Source organism: Syngnathus floridae, unplaced genomic scaffold (assembly GCF_059516105.1).
Source record: "Syngnathus floridae isolate MCC-2025c unplaced genomic scaffold, RoL_Sflo_1.0 HiC_scaffold_53, whole genome shotgun sequence".
NCBI classification, from domain to species: domain Eukaryota; kingdom Metazoa; phylum Chordata; class Actinopteri; order Syngnathiformes; family Syngnathidae; genus Syngnathus; species Syngnathus floridae.
The window spans coordinates 94,773-110,000 of NW_028284082.1; positions in this window are offsets into that span (position 1 = coordinate 94,773).

Below are 15,228 nucleotides of genomic sequence, written 5' to 3' on the forward strand. Positions count from 1 at the left end.
GAGGAGGAAAGCACCCGGGGAACCGGCTGGAAGTGCTGTGGAAGCTCAGCGGGCTGCGTAAAATGCTTAACCGGGGCTCTGGAAGCCTCCTCGGGCGTCAATAGTTAGGAGGAAAGCACCATGAGGACCGGCTGGAGGTGCTGTGGAAGCTCGGCGGGCCGCGTAAAACGCTTAGCCGGGGCTCTGGAAGCCTCGTTCGGCTTATAAAGTGAGGAGGAAAGCAGCCGTGGAACCGGCTGGAGGTGCGGTGGAAGCTCAGCGGGCCGCGTAAAACGCTTAGCCGGGGCTCTGGAAGCCTCGTTCGGCTTAGAAAGTGAGGAGGAATGCACCCGGGGAACCGGCTGGAGGTGCTCTGGAAGCTCAGCGGGCCGCGTAAAACGTTTAGCCGGGGCTCTGGAAGCCTCGTTCGGCTTAAACAGTGAGGAGGAAAGCAGCCGTGGAACCGGCTGGAGGTGCGGTGGAAGCTCAGCGGGCCGCGTAAAACGCTTAGCCGGGGCTCTGGAAGCCTCGTTCGGCTTAGAAAGTGAGGAGGAATGCACCCGGGGAACCGGCTGGAGGTGCTCTGGAAGCTCAGCGGGCCGCGTAAAACGTTTAGCCGGGGCTCTGGAAGCCTCGTTCGGCTTAAACAGTGAGGAGGAAAGCAGCCGTGGAACCGGCTGGAGGTGCTCCGGAAGCTCAGCGGGCCGCGTAAAACGCTTAGCCGAGGCTCTGGAAGCCTCGTTCGGCTTAGAAAGTGAGGTGGAAAGCACCCGGGGAACCGGCTGGAGGTGCGGTGGAAGCTCAGCGGGCCGCGTAAAACGCTTAGCCGGGGCTCTGGAAGCCTCCTCGGGCGTCAAGAGTGAGGAGGAAAGCACCCGTGGAACCTGCTGGAGGTGCTCCGGAAGCTCAGCGGGCCGCGTAAAACGCTTAGCCGGGGCTCTGGAAGCCTCGTTCGGCTTAAACAGTGAGGAGGAAAGCACCCGGGGAACCGGCTGGAGGTGCGGTGGAAGTTCAGCGGGCTGCGTAAAACGCTTAGCCGGGGCTCTGGAAGCCTCCTCGGGCGTCAAGAGTGAGGAGCAAAGCATCGCGAGGACCGGCTGGAGGTGCTCCGGAAGCTCAGCGGGCCGCGTAAAACGCTTAGCCGGGGCTCTGGAAGCCTCCTCGGGCGTCAAGAGTTAGGAGGAAAGCCTCATTAGAACCGGCTGGAGGTGCTGTGGAAGGTCAGCGGGCCGCGTAAAACGCTTAGCCGGGGCTCTGGAAGCCTCTTTCGGCTTAGAAAGTGAGGAGGAAACCACTCGGGGAACCGGCTGGAGGTGCTGTGGAAGCTCGGCGGGCCGCGTAAAACGCTTAGCCGGGGCTCTGGAAGCCTCCTCGGGCGTCAAGAGTTAGGAGGAATGCACCCGGGGAACCGGCTGGAGGTGCTCTGGAGGCTCGGCGGGCCGCGTAAAACGCTTAGCCGGGGCTCTGGAAGCCTCCTCGGGCGTCAAGAGTTAGGAGGAAAGCCTCATGAGAACCGGCTGGAGGTGCTGTGGAAGCTCAGCGGGCCGCGTAAAACGCTTAGCCGAGGCTCTGGAAGCCTCCTCGGGCGTCAAGAGTTAGGAGAAAAAGCACCCCCGAGAACCGGCCGGGTCCTCCACGAACCGTGAAAAAGATGTCGAGTGCCGCTACCTTAAGAGAGTCATAGTTACTCCCGCCGTTTGGCCGAAGGTGTATTTACTCGCCGTGTCCGCTGGAGGGAGGTATTTCCCCGCTCCAACGTCACCGGCGGCTTCCGAACGTCTCCCCGAGCGCTCGGAAGTCCGCGCGGTGGGGAGAAGCGGGCCGTGCGAGGTACCGGGTGGAGCTGGACCGTCACCGGGTCCGCTCGTCGTGCGCGCCGGCCGCTGGAAGTCGAAAAAAGCTCCGCGATCTCATCCGCGGAGTGCAGATCCGCTGGGCTGGAGCTATTTTGGGCCACTTGGCGCGCGCGCACGGCCTCCCGGAGGTGCCGGGTGGAGTGCGCGAGCGCACCGGCCGCTGGAAGTCGCATAAAGCTCCGCGATCTCATCCGCGGTGCTTGTAAACAGCCGATCCGGTCGTCTTGGAGCTATTTTCGGCCACTTGGCGCGCGCGCACGGCCTCCCGGAGGTGCCGGGTGGAGTGCGTGAGCGCACCGGCCGCTGGAAGTCGAATGAAGCTCCGCGATCTCATCCGCGGTGCTCACAAACAGCCGATCCGGTCGGCTAGGAGCTATTTTCGGCCACTTGCGCATGCGCACGGCCTCCCGGAGGTTCCGGGCGGCGTGCGTAAGCGCACGGGCCGCTGGAAGTCGAATAATGCTCCGCGATCTCATCCGCGGTGCTTACAACTAGCCGATCCGGTCGGCCTGGAGCTATTTTCGGCCACTTGGCCCGCGCGCACGGCCTCCCGGCTGTCCCGGTGGTCCCGGTCGCCTCCGCGGACGGTTAAAAAAATCTCAAGTGAGCCTACCTTAAGAGAGTGATTGTTACTCCCGCCGTTTGGCCGCTCAAAGTGCCATCAGACGCGCAGCAACGCGAGTGTGCGCTAAGTGCGAGAGGTGGCGTATTTACCCGCCGTGTCCGCTAGAGGGAGGTATTTCCCCGTTACGACCTCCGGGGAGATCAGCGGGACGTGGAGAACGCTTAGCCGGGGCTCTGGAAGCCTCGTTCGGCTTATAAAGTGATGAGGAAAGCACTCGGGGAACCGGCTGGAGGTGCTGTGGAAGTTCAGCGGGCCGCGCAAAACGCTTAGCCGGGGCTCTGGAAGCCTCGTTCGGCTTAGAAAGTGAGGAGGAATGCACCCGGGGAACCGGCTGGAGGTGCTGTGGAAGCTCAGCGGGCCGCGTAAAACGCTTAGCCGGGGTGCTGGAAGTCTCCTCGGGCGTCAAGAGTGAGGAGGAAAGCACCCGTGGAACCGGCTGGAGGTGCTCCGGAAGCTCAGCGGGCCGCGTAAAACGCTTAGCCGGGGCTCTGGAAGCCTCCTCGGGCGTCGAGAGTTAGGAGAAAAAGCACCCCCGAGAACCGGCCGGGTCCTCCACGAACCGCTAAAAAGATGTCGAGTGCCGCTACCTTAAGAGAGTCATACTTACTCCCGCCGTTTGGCCGAAGGTGTATTTACTCGCCGTGTCCGCTGGAGGGAGGTATTTCCCCGCTCCAACGGCACCGGCGGCTTCCGAACGTCTCCCCGAGCGCTCGTAAGTCCGCGCGGGGGGGAGAAGCGGGCCGTGCGAGGTACCGGGTGGAGCTGGACCGTCACCGGGTCCGCTCGTCGTGCGCGCCGGCCGCTGGAAGTCGCATAAAGCTCCGCGATCTCATCCGCGGAGCTTGTAAAGTGCAGATCCGCTGGGCTGGAGCTATTTTGGGCCACTTGGCGCGCGCGCACGGCCTCCCGGAGGTGCCGGGTGGAGTGCGCGAGCGCACCGGCCGCTGGAAGTCGCATAAAGCTCCGCGATCTCATCCGCGGTGCTTGTAAACAGCCGATCCGGTCGTCTTGGAGCTATTTTCGGCCACTTGGCGCGCGCGCACGGCCTCCCGGAGGTGCCGGGTGGAGTGCGTGAGCGCACGGGCCGCTGGAAGTCGAATAATGCTCCGCGATCTCATCCGCGGTGCTTGTAAACAGCCGATCCGCTGGGCTGGAGCTATTTTGGGCCACTTGGCGCGCGCGCACGGCCTCCCGGAGGTGCCGGGTGGAGTGCGCGAGCGCACCGGCCGCTGGAAGTCGGATAAAGCTCCGCGATCTCATCCGCGGTGCTTGCAAACAGCCGATCCGCTGGGCTTGGAGCTATTTTTGGCCACTTGGCCCGCGCGCACGGCCTCCCGGCTGTCCCGGTGGTCCCGGTCGCCTCCACGGACGGTTCAAAAAAATGTCAAGTGAGCCTACCTTAAGAGAGTGACAGTTACTCCCGCCGTTTGGCCGCTCAAAGTGCCACCGGACGCGCAGCAACGGGTGTGTGCGCTAAGTGCGAGAGGTGGCGTATTTACCCGCCGTGTCCGCTGGAGGGAGGTAATTCCCCGTTACGACCTCCGGGGAGATCAACGGGACGTGGAGAACGCTTAGCCGGGGCTCTGGAAGCCTCGGGCGGCTTAGAAAGTGAGGAGGAAAGCAGCCGGGGAACCGGTTGGAGGTGCTCTGGAAGTCCCGCGGGCCGCGTAAAACGCTTAGCCGGGGCTCTGGAAGCCTCGTTCGGCTTAAACAGTGAGGAGGAAAGCAGCCGGGGAACCGGCTGGAGGTGCTGTGGAAGCTCAGCGGGCCGCGTAAAACGCTTAGCCGAGGCTCTGGAAGCCTCGTTCGGCTTAGAAAGTGAGGAGGAATGCATCATGAGAACCGGCTGGAGGTGCTGTGGAAGCTCGGCGGGCCGCGTAAAACGCTTAGCCGGGGCTCTGGAAGCCTCGTTCGGCTTAAACAGTGAGGAGGAAACCACTCGGGGAACCGGCTGGAGGTGCTGTGGAAGCTCGGCGGGCCGCGTAAAACGCTTAGCCGGGGCTCTGGAAGCCTCGTTCGGCTTAAACAGTGAGGAGGAAAGCACCCGGGGAACCGGCTGGAGGTGCTGTGGAAGCTCAGCGGGCTGCGTAAAACGCTTAGCCGGGGCTCTGGAAGCCTCCTCGGGCGTCAAGAGTTAGGAGGAAAGCCTCATGAGAACCGGCTGGAGGTGCTGTGGAAGCTCAGCGGGCTGCGTAAAACGCTTAGCCGGGGCTCTGGAAGCCTCCTCGGGCGTCAAGAGTTAGGAGGAAAGCCTCATGAGAACCGGCTGGAGGTGCTGTGGAAGCTCGGCGGGCCGCGTAAAACGCTTAGCCGGGGTGCTGGAAGTCTCCTCGGGCGTCAAGAGTGAGGAGGAAAGCACCCGTGGAACCGGCTGGAGGTGCTCCGGAAGCTCAGCGGGCCGCGTAAAACGCTTAGCCGAGGCTCTGGAAGCCTGGGTCGACTTAAAGAGTGAGGAGGAAAGCACCATGAGGACCGTCTGGAGGTCTTCTGGAAGCACAGCGGGCCGGGGAGAACGCTTAGCCTGGGTGCTGGAAGCCTGGGCCGGCTGGGAGAGTGAGAAGGAAAGCACCATGAGAACCGGCTGGAGGTCTTCTGGAAGATCAGCGGGCCGTGTAAGATGCTTACCCGAGGTGCTGGAAGTCTAGTAAGGGTCTGCCATCTCGTCCAAGGTGCTTATAAAGTGCATATCCGCTCGGCTGGAGGTATTTCTTGCCACCCGGCGCGTGTGCACGGCCTCTGGGTGGTCCCTGGCCGGCGTGGATTCCGGGCCGCGACAGCTAACTTGCGGGACCATAAATGGCCCGCGGACCAGCCGGCGGGACCTCGGTGAAGACCCATCCGCCTCGCGGTGGTCCCTGGCCGGCTAGAATTCCGGGCCGCGATCGGTACCTCGCGGGACCCTAAATGGCCCGCGGACCAGCCGGCGGGACCTCGGTGAAGACCCATCCGCCTCGCGGTGGTCCCTGGCCGGCTAGAATTCCGGGCCGCGATCGGTACCTCGCGGGACCCTAAATGGCCCGCGGACCAGCCGGCGGGACCTCGGTGAAGACCCATCCGCCTCGCGGTGGTCCCTGGCCGGGTAGAATTCCGGACCGCGATCGGTACCTCGCGGGACCCTAAATGGCCCGCGGACCAGCCGGCGGGACCTCGGTGAAGACCCATCCGCCTCGCGGTGGTCCCTGGCCGGGTAGAATTCCGGGCCGCGATCGCTAACTCGCGGGACCCTAAATGGCCCGCGGACCAGCCGGCGGGACCTCGGTGACCACCCATCCGCCTCGCGGTGGTCCCCGGCCGGGTAGAATTCCGGACCGCGATCGGTACCTCGCGGGACCCTAAATGGCCCGCGGACCAGCCGGCGGGACCTCGGTGAAGACCCATCCGCCTCGCGGTGGTCCCCGGCCGGCTAGAATTCCGGACCGCGATCGCTAACTCGCGGGACCCTAAATGGCCCGCGGACCAGCCGGCGGGACCTCGGTGAAGACCCATCCGCCTCGCGGTGGTCCCCGGCCGGCTAGAATTCCGGACCGCGATCGGTAACTCGCGGGACCCTAAATGGCCCGCGGACCAGCCGGCGGGACCTCGGTGAAGACCCATCCGCCTCGCGGTGGTCCCTGGCCGGGTAGAATTCCGGACCGCGATCGGTACCTCGCGGGACCGCAATTGGCCCGCGGACCAGCCGGCGGGACCTCGGTGACGACCCATCCGCCTTGCGGTGGTCCCTGGCCGGCTAGAATTCCGGACCGCGATCGGTACCTCGCGGGACCCTAAATGGCCCGCGGACCAGCCGGCGGGACCTCGGTGAAGACCCATCCGCCTCGCGGTGGTCCCCGGCCGGGTAGAATTCCGGACCGCGATCGCTAACTCGCGGGACCCTAAATGGCCCGCGGACCAGCCGGCGGGACCTCGGTGACCACCCATCCGCCTCGCGGTGGTCCCCGGCCGGGTAGAATTCCGGACCGCGATCGGTACCTCGCGGGACCCTAAATGGCCCGCGGACCAGCCGGCGGGACCTCGGTGAAGACCCATCCGCCTCGCGGTGGTCCCTGGCCGGCTAGAATTCCGGACCGCGATCGGTACCTCGCGGGACCCTAAATGGCCCGCGGACCAGCCGGCGGGACCTCGGTGAAGACCCATCCGCCTCGCGGTGGTCCCTGGCCGGCTAGAATTCCGGACCGCGATCGGTACCTCGCGGGACCCTAAATGGCCCGCGGACCAGCCGGCGGGACCTCGGTGAAGACCCATCCGCCTCGCGGTGGTCCCCGGCCGGGTAGAATTCCGGACCGCGACCGGTACCTCGCGGGACCCTAAATGGCCCGCGGACCAGCCGGCGGGACCTCGGTGAAGACCCATCCGCCTCGCGGTGGTCCCCGGCCGGCTAGAATTCCGGACCGCGATCGGTAACTCGCGGGACCCTAAATGGCCCGCGGACCAGCCGGCGGGACGTCGGTGACCACCCATCCGCCTCGCGGTGGTCCCTGGCCGGCTAGAATTCCGGACCGCGATCGGTAACTCGCGGGACCCTAAATGGCCCGCGGACCAGCCGGCGGGACGTCGGTGACCACCCATCCGCCTTCGCTGGTTCCCAAGTCGGCTAGAATTCCGGACCGCGATCGCTAACTCGCGGGACCCTAAATGGCCCGCGGACCAGCCGGCGGGACCCACTTGACTTCCTATCCGCCTTCGCTGGTTCCCAAGTCGGCTAGAATTCCGGACCGCGATCGGTAATTCGCGGGACCCTAAATGGCCCGCGGACCAGCCTGCGGGACCTCGGTGACCACCCATCCGCCTTCGCTGGTTCCCAAGTCGGCCACAAATGACGATTATTCGGCCTCTCGCTCTGGAAGTCCCGCCAACTTGCGCGAAAATTTTCTAAGTGCCATCGGCACTTGCTCGGAAAAGTGTCCGCCTCTTCTGGTTCCCTAGGTCGGCCGCCAAATGCGAAAATTCGGCCTCTACCCCGTTTGGGTACCAGGGGTAGGGTGCAGTACCAACTTTGGTCTTCAGGTGCGCCAGAGCGCGATGGTTGGTCCCGCTAGTCAGCGTACTCATCGACGGTTTACTCCCCTTTCGCAAAATATAGTGGGCACGTATGTGCAGGACTGTTTATTTTTATTTTGAAAAATTTTCTAAGTGCCAGCGGACGCTGGCACACGACGTGTCCGAGCCACGATGGTGCCCAGGCCGGACAGCGACGGCGAAAAAGCCGATTCTGGAAGTTTCGAATATGCCAACGGCAAAAGCGGCGTGATGTGTCCGCCTCGGCTGGTTCTCCGGTCGGCCAGAAAAAGTGAAAATTCGGCCTCTCGCTCTGGAGGTCCGACGAACTTTGGCGAATATTTTCTAAGTGCCAACGGGTGTTACACCGTAATGTGTCCGACGCGGCTGGTTCCTCCGGTCGGCCAGAAAAAGTGAAAATTCGGCCTCTTCGCCTGGAAGTCCGGCCGACTTGGGCGAATATTTTCTAAGTGCCAACGGGTGTTGCGCCGAAATGTGTCCGACTCGGCTGGTTCCCCGAGTCGGCCCGAACGAGCGAAAATTCGGCCTCTTCGCCTGGAAGTCCGGCCGACTTTGGCGAATATTTTCTAAGTGCCAACGGGTGTTCGGCTGTAATGTGTCCGACTCGGCTGGTTCCCCGAGTCGGCCCGAACGAGCGAAAATTCAGCCTCTTCGCCTGGAAGTCCGGCCGACTTTGGCGAATATTTTCTAAGTGCCAACGGGTGTTCGGCCGTAATGTGTCCGACTCGGCTGGTTCCCCGAGTCGGCCCGAACGAGCGAAAATTCGGCCTCTTGCTCTGGAAGTCCGGCCGACTTTGGCGAATATTTTCTAAGTGCCAACGGGTGTTCGGCCGTAACGTGTCCGACTCGGCTGGTTCCCCGAGTCGGCCCGAACGAGCGAAAATTCGGCCTCTTGCTCTGGAAGTCCTGCCAACTTGAGCGAATATTTTCTAAGTGCCATCGGGTCTTGCCCGGAAAAGTGTCCGACTCGGCTGGTTCCCCGAGTCGGCCCGAACGAGCGAAAATTCGGCCTCTCGCTCTGGAAGTCCTGCCAACTTGAGCGAATATTTTCTAAGTGCCATCGGGTCTTGCCCGGAAAAGTGTCCGACTCGGCTGGTTCCCCGAGTCGGCCCGAACGAGCGAAAATTCGGCCTCTCGCTCTGGAAGTCCTGCCAACTTGAGCGAATATTTTCTAAGTGCCATCGGGTCTTGCCCGGAAAAGTGTGCGACTCGGCTGGTTCCCTAGTTCGGCCACATAATGTGAAAATTCGGCCTCTTGCTCTGGAAGTCCTGCCAACTTGAGCGAATATTTTCTAAGTGCCATCGGGTCTTGCCCGGAAAAGTGTCCGACTCGGCTGGTTCCCCGAGTCGGCCCGAACGAGCGAAAATTCGGCCTCTCGCTCTGGAAGTCCTGCCAACTTGAGCGAATATTTTCTAAGTGCCATCGGGTCTTGCCCGGAAAAGTGTCCGACTCGGCTGGTTCCCCGAGTCGGCCCGAACGAGCGAAAATTCGGCCTCTTGCTCTGGAAGTCCTGCCAACTTGAGCGAATATTTTCTAAGTGCCATCGGGTCTTGCCCGGAAAAGTGTGCGACTCGGCTGGTTCCCTAGTTCGGCCACATAATGTGAAAATTCGGCCTCTTGCTCTGGAAGTCCTGCCAACTTGAGCGAATATTTTCTAAGTGCCATCGGGTCTTGCCCGGAAAAGTGTCCGACTCGGCTGGTTCCCCGAGTCGGCCCGAACGAGCGAAAATTCGGCCTCTCGCTCTGGAAGTCCTGCCAACTTGAGCGAATATTTTCTAAGTGCCATCGGGTCTTGCCCGGAAAAGTGTCCGACTCGGCTGGTTCCCTAGTTCGGCCACATAATGTGAAAATTCGGCCTCTTGCTCTGGAAGTCCTGCCAACTTGAGCGAATATTTTCTAAGTGCCATCGGGTCTTGCCCGGAAAAGTGTCCGACTCGTCTGGTTCCCCGAGTCGGCCCGAACGAGCGAAAATTCGGCCTCTTGCTCTGGAAGTCCTGCCAACTTGAGCGAATATTTTCTAAGTGCCATCGGGTCTTGCCCGGAAAAGTGTCCGACTCGGCTGGTTCCCTAGTTCGGCCACATAATGTGAAAATTCGGCCTCTTGCTCTGGAAGTCCTGCCAACTTGAGCGAATATTTTCTAAGTGCCATCGGGTCTTGCCCGGAAAAGTGTCCGACTCGTCCGGTTCCCTAGTTCGGCCACATATTGTGAAAATTCGGCCTCTTGCTCTGGAAGTCCGACAAACTTTAGCGAATATTTTCTAAGTGCCAACGGCTATTCTGCCGTAACGTGTCCGACTCGGCTGGTTCCCCGAGTCGGCCCGAACGAGCGAAAATTCGGCCTCTTGCTCTGGAAGTCCTGCCAACTTGAGCGAATATTTTCTAAGTGCCATCGGGTCTCTCCCGGAAAAGTGTCCGCCTCGTCCGGTTCCCTAGTTCGGCCACGGAATGTGATAATTCGGCCTCTCTGAGGTACCAGGGGAACGCATTTAGGTACCAGGGGTAGTCGCTGAGGTACCAGGGGTATGCATTTAGGTACCAGGGGAGACCACTACGGTCTGTTGGTCCCCCTAGTTAGTGTACTCATCGGTTTACTCCCCTTTCGCAAAATATAGTCGGCACGTATGTGCAGGACTGTTTATTTTTATTTTGAAAAATGTTCTAAGTGCCAACGGAAGCTGGCACACGAACTGTCCGAGCCACGATGGTGCCCAGGCCGGACAGCGACGGCGAAAAAGCCGATGTGTGTTTGATGGAAGTTTCGAATATTTTCAAAGTGCCAACGGCACTTGCGGGGTGATGTGTCCGCCTCGTCTGGTTCCCCAGGTCGGCCAGAAAAAGCGAAAATTCGGCCTCTTCTCCTGGAAGTCCGGCCAAGTTTGGCGAATATTTTCAAAGTGCCAACGGCACTTGCGGGGTGATGTGTCCGCCTCGTCTGGTTCCCCAGGTCGGCCAGAACAAGTGAAAATTCGGCCTCTTCTCCTGGAAGTCCGGCCAAGTTTGGCGAATATTTTCAAAGTGCCAACGACTCAACAGCCGTAAAGTGTCCGCCTCGGCTGGTTCCCCATAACGGCCAGAACAAGTGAAAATTCGGCCTCTTCTCCTGGAAGTCTGGCCAAGTTTGGCAAATATTTTCCAAGTGCCAACGACTCGACCAGCGTAAAGTGTCCGCCTCAGCTGGTTCCCCATAGCGGCCACCACAAGTGAAAATTCGGCCTCTTCTCCTGGAAGTCTGGCCAAGTTTGGCGAATATTTTCAAAGTGCCAACGGCACTTGCGGGGTGATGTGTCCGCCTCGTCTGGTTCCCCAGGTCGGCCAGAACAAGTGAAAATTCGGCCTCTTCTCCTGGAAGTCTGGCCAAGTTTGGCGAATATTTTCAAAGTGCCAACGTCACTTGCGGGGTGATGTGTCCGCCTCGTCTGGTTCCCCAGGTCGGCCAGAACAAGTGAAAATTCGGCCTCTTCTCCTGGAAGTCTGGCCAAGTTTGGCGAATATTTTCTAAGTGCCAACGACTCAACCAGCGTAAAGTGTCCGCCTCGGCTGGTTCCCCATAACGGCCAGAACAAGTGAAAATTCGGCCTCTTCTCCTGGAAGTCTGGCCAAGTTTGGCGAATATTTTCTAAGTGCCAACGACTCGACCAGCGTAAAGTGTCCGCCTCGGCTGGTTCCCCATAGCGGCCACCACAAGTGAAAATTCGGCCTCTTCTCCTGGAAGTCTGGCCAAGTTTGGCGAATATTTTCTAAGTGCCAACGACTCGACCAGCGTAAAGTGTCCGCCTCGGCTGGTTCCCCATAACGGCCACCAAAAGTGAAAATTCGGCCTCTTCTCCTGGAAGTCAAGCCAAGTTTGGCAAATATTTTCTAAGTGCCAACGACTCAACCAGCGTAAAGTGTCCGCCTCGGCTGGTTCCCCAGGTCGGGTACCACAAGTGAAAATTCGGCCTCTTCTCCTGGAAGTCTGGCCAAGTTTGGCGAATATTTTCTAAGTGCCAACGACTCAACCAGCCTAAAGTGTCCGCCTCGGCTGGTTCCCCAGGTCGGGTACCACAAGTGAAAATTCGGCCTCTTCTCCTGGAAGTCTGGCCAAGTTTGGCGAATATTTTCTAAGTGCCAACGACTCAACCAGCCTAAAGTGTCCGCCTCGGCTGGTTCCCCAGGTCGGGTACCACAAGTGAAAATTCGGCCTCTTCTCCTGGAAGTCTGGCCAAGTTTGGCGAATATTTTCTGAGTGCCAACGACTCAACCAGCGTAAAGTGTCCGCCTCGGCTGGTTCCCCATAACGGCCAACAAAAGTGAAAATTCGGCCTCTTCTCCTGGAAGTCAAGCCAAGTTTGGCAAATATTTTCTAAGTGCCAACGACTCAACCAGCCTAAAGTGTCCGCCTCGGCTGGTTCCCCATAACGACCACCAAAAGTGAAAATTCGGCCTCTTCTCCTGGAAGTCAAGCCAAGTTTGGCAAATATTTTCTAAGTGCCAACGACTCAACCAGCGTAAAGTGTCCGCCTCGGCTGGTTCCCCAGGTCGGCCACCAAAAGTGAAAATTCGGCCTCTTCTCCTGGAAGTCAAGCCAAGTTTGGCAAATATTTTCTAAGTGCCAACGACTCAACCAGCGTAAAGTGTCCGCCTCGGCTGGTTCCCCAGGTCGGCCACAAAAAGTGAAAATTCGGCCTCTTCTCCTGGAAGTCAAGCCAAGTTTGGCAAATATTTTCTAAGTGCCAACGACTCAACCAGCGTAAAGTGTCCGCCTCGGCTGGTTCCCCAGGTCGGCCACCAAAAGTGAAAATTCGGCCTCTTCTCCTGGAAGTCAAGCCAAGTTTGGCAAATATTTTCTAAGTGCCAACGACTCAACCAGCGTAAAGTGTCCGCCTCGGCTGGTTCCCCAGGTCGGCCACCAAAAGTGAAAATTCGGCCTCTTCTCCTGGAAGTCAAGCCAAGTTTGGCAAATATTTTCTAAGTGCCAACGACTCAACCAGCGTAAAGTGTCCGCCTCGGCTGGTTCCCCAGGTCGGTCACCAAAAGTGAAAATTCGGCCTCTTCTCCTGGAAGTCAAGCCAAGTTTGGCAGATATTTTCTAAGTGCCAACGACTCAACCAGCGTAAAGTGTCCGCCTCGGCTGGTTCCCCAGGTCGGCCACCAAAAGTGAAAATTCGGCCTCTTCTCCTGGAAGTCAAGCCAAGTTTGGCAAATATTTTCTAAGTGCCAACGACTCAACCAGCGTAAAGTGTCCGCCTCGGCTGGTTCCCCATAACGGCCACCAAAAGTGAAAATTCGGCCTCTTCTCCTGGAAGTCAAGCCATGTTTGGCAAATATTTTCTAAGTGCCAACGGCTCTTGAGCCGAAAAGTGTCCGCCTCGGCTGGTTCCCCATAACGGCCACCAAAAGTGAAAATTCGGCCTCTTCTCCTGGAAGTCAAGCCAAGTTTGGCAAATATTTTCTAAGTGCCAACGGCTCTTGAGCCGAAAAGTGTCCGCCTCGGCTGGTTCCCCAGGTCGGCCACCAAAAGTGAAAATTCGGCCTCTTCTCCTGGAAGTCAAGCCAAGTTTGGCAAATATTTTCTAAGTGCCAACGGCTCTTGAGCCGAAAAGTGTCCGCCTCGGCTGGTTCCCGCGGTCGGCCTTCAAAAGCGAAAATTCGGCCTCTTCCCCTGGTAGCCCTGCCAACTTGTGCGAATTTTTTCTAAGTGCCAACGGCTCTTGAGCCGAAAAGTGTCCGCCTCGGCTGGTTCCCTCGGTCGGCCCCAAAAAGCGAAAATTCGGCCTCTCCCTCTTTAGGTACCAGGGGCTGGGGTACCAGGGGGAGGGTGCAGTACCAACTTTGGTCTTCAGGTGCGCCAGAGTACGCTAAATGGTCCCCCTAGTCAGCGTACTCATCAACGATTTACCCCCCTTTCGCAAAATATAGTCAGAACGAGCATGGGGGGCGCATAATTTACCCCACAAAATGAAAGGGCCCGGTGCCGAGCGCTTGGTCATGGCCGCCAGCAGCGCCCCTTGCTCGGTGGGAACACAACACGCAGGGTTGCACAGCACCCTGGAAGGCACAAAGAGAGTGAAAAATTTTCTAAGTGTCACTCTTGACGAAAAATGTCTAAGTGCCTCTCTTGACGAAAAATTTCTAAGTGCCACGCTTGACGAAAAATGTCTAAGTGCCACAGCGCTCGAAAATTTCCTAAGTGCGAGCACGGCTGTGAAATATTCAAAGTACAAGGAACGCTGGCAGAATCTCTCGACGGCCGTCTGCTCCCGGCGGCCGCCGTGAAGTCTCCCCTCCCGGGGACGGCTGTCTGCTCCCGGCAGCCGTCCTTAACCCCCTCCCCACACGTTGGACGAACACCAGCCGAGGGCGAAAGGCTCGCGGTGTGGAAGGATCGTGGCCACGGCTAATCTAGCGATGCCCGCGTTGGACGGTCACACCGCACGACAGAGCGGGGCCTGCATCCGGCGCGAGGCGGCCTTCAGGCACGTGGCTCGAGACGACCTCACCCGCCCTAGCCCGGAGCGGAAAGACTTTGAAATTTTCAAAGTCCAAGGAACACTGGCAGAATGGGAGGACCGGCCGCCTCCTTAAACACAGGCCGGAGAGATGGAGCGGGATCAGCGGCCCGCGCGTTGAGCGAACACCGGCCGAGGGCGAAAGGCTCGCGGTGTGGAAGGATCGTGGCCACGGCTAATCTAGCGATGCCCGCGTTGGACGGTCACACCGCACGACAGAGCGGGGCCTGCATCCGGCGCGAGGCGGCCTTCAGGCACGTGGTTCGAGACGACCTCACCCGCCCTAGCCCGGAGCGGAAAGACTTTGAAATAGTCAAAGTCCAAGGAACACTGGCAGAATCTCTCGACGGCCGTCTGCTCCCGGCGGCCGCCGTGAAGTCTCCCCTCCCGGGGACGGCTGTCTGCTCCCGGCAGCCGTCCATAACCCCCTCCCCACACGTTGGTTGAACATCAGCCGAGGGCGAAAGGCTCGCGGTGTGGAAGGATCGTGGCCACGGCTAATCTAGCGATGCCCGCGTTGGACGGTCACACCGCACGACAGAGCGGGGCCTGCATCCGGCGCGAGGCGGCCTTCAGGCACGTGGTTCGAGACGACCTCACCCGCCCTAGCCCGGAGCGGAAAGACTTTTCAAAGTCCAAGGAACACTGGCAGAATGGGAGGACCGGCCGCCTCCTTAAACACAGGCCGGAGCGACCGAGCGGGATCAGCGGCCCGCGCGCAGGGTCTTTGAAATGTACAAAGTCCTAGGGACAATGGCAGAATCGCTCGACGGCCGTCTGCTCCCGGCGGCCGCGGTGAAGGGACTGTACACCCCACCCGGGGACGGCTGTCTGCTCCCGGCAGCCGTCCTTCCCCCCCACCCCACACGTTGACCGACACCGGCCGAGGGCGAAAGGCTCGCGGTGTGGAAGGATCGTGGCCACGGCTAATCTAGCGATGCCCGCGTTGGACGGTCACACCGCACGACAGAGCGGGGCCTGCATCCGGCGCGAGGCGGCCTTCAGGCACGTGGTTCGAGACGACCTCACCCGCCCTAGCCCGGAGCGAAAAGACTTTGAAATATTCAAAGTCCAAGGAACACTGGCAGAATGGGAGGACCGGCCGCCTCCTTAAACACAGGCCGGAGCGACCGAGCGGGATCAGCGGCCCGCGCGGAGGGTCTTTAAAATGTACAAAGTCCTAGGAACAATGGCAGAATCGCTCGACGGCCGTCTGCTCCCGGCGGCCGCGGTGGAAGGACTGTACACCCCACCCGGGGACG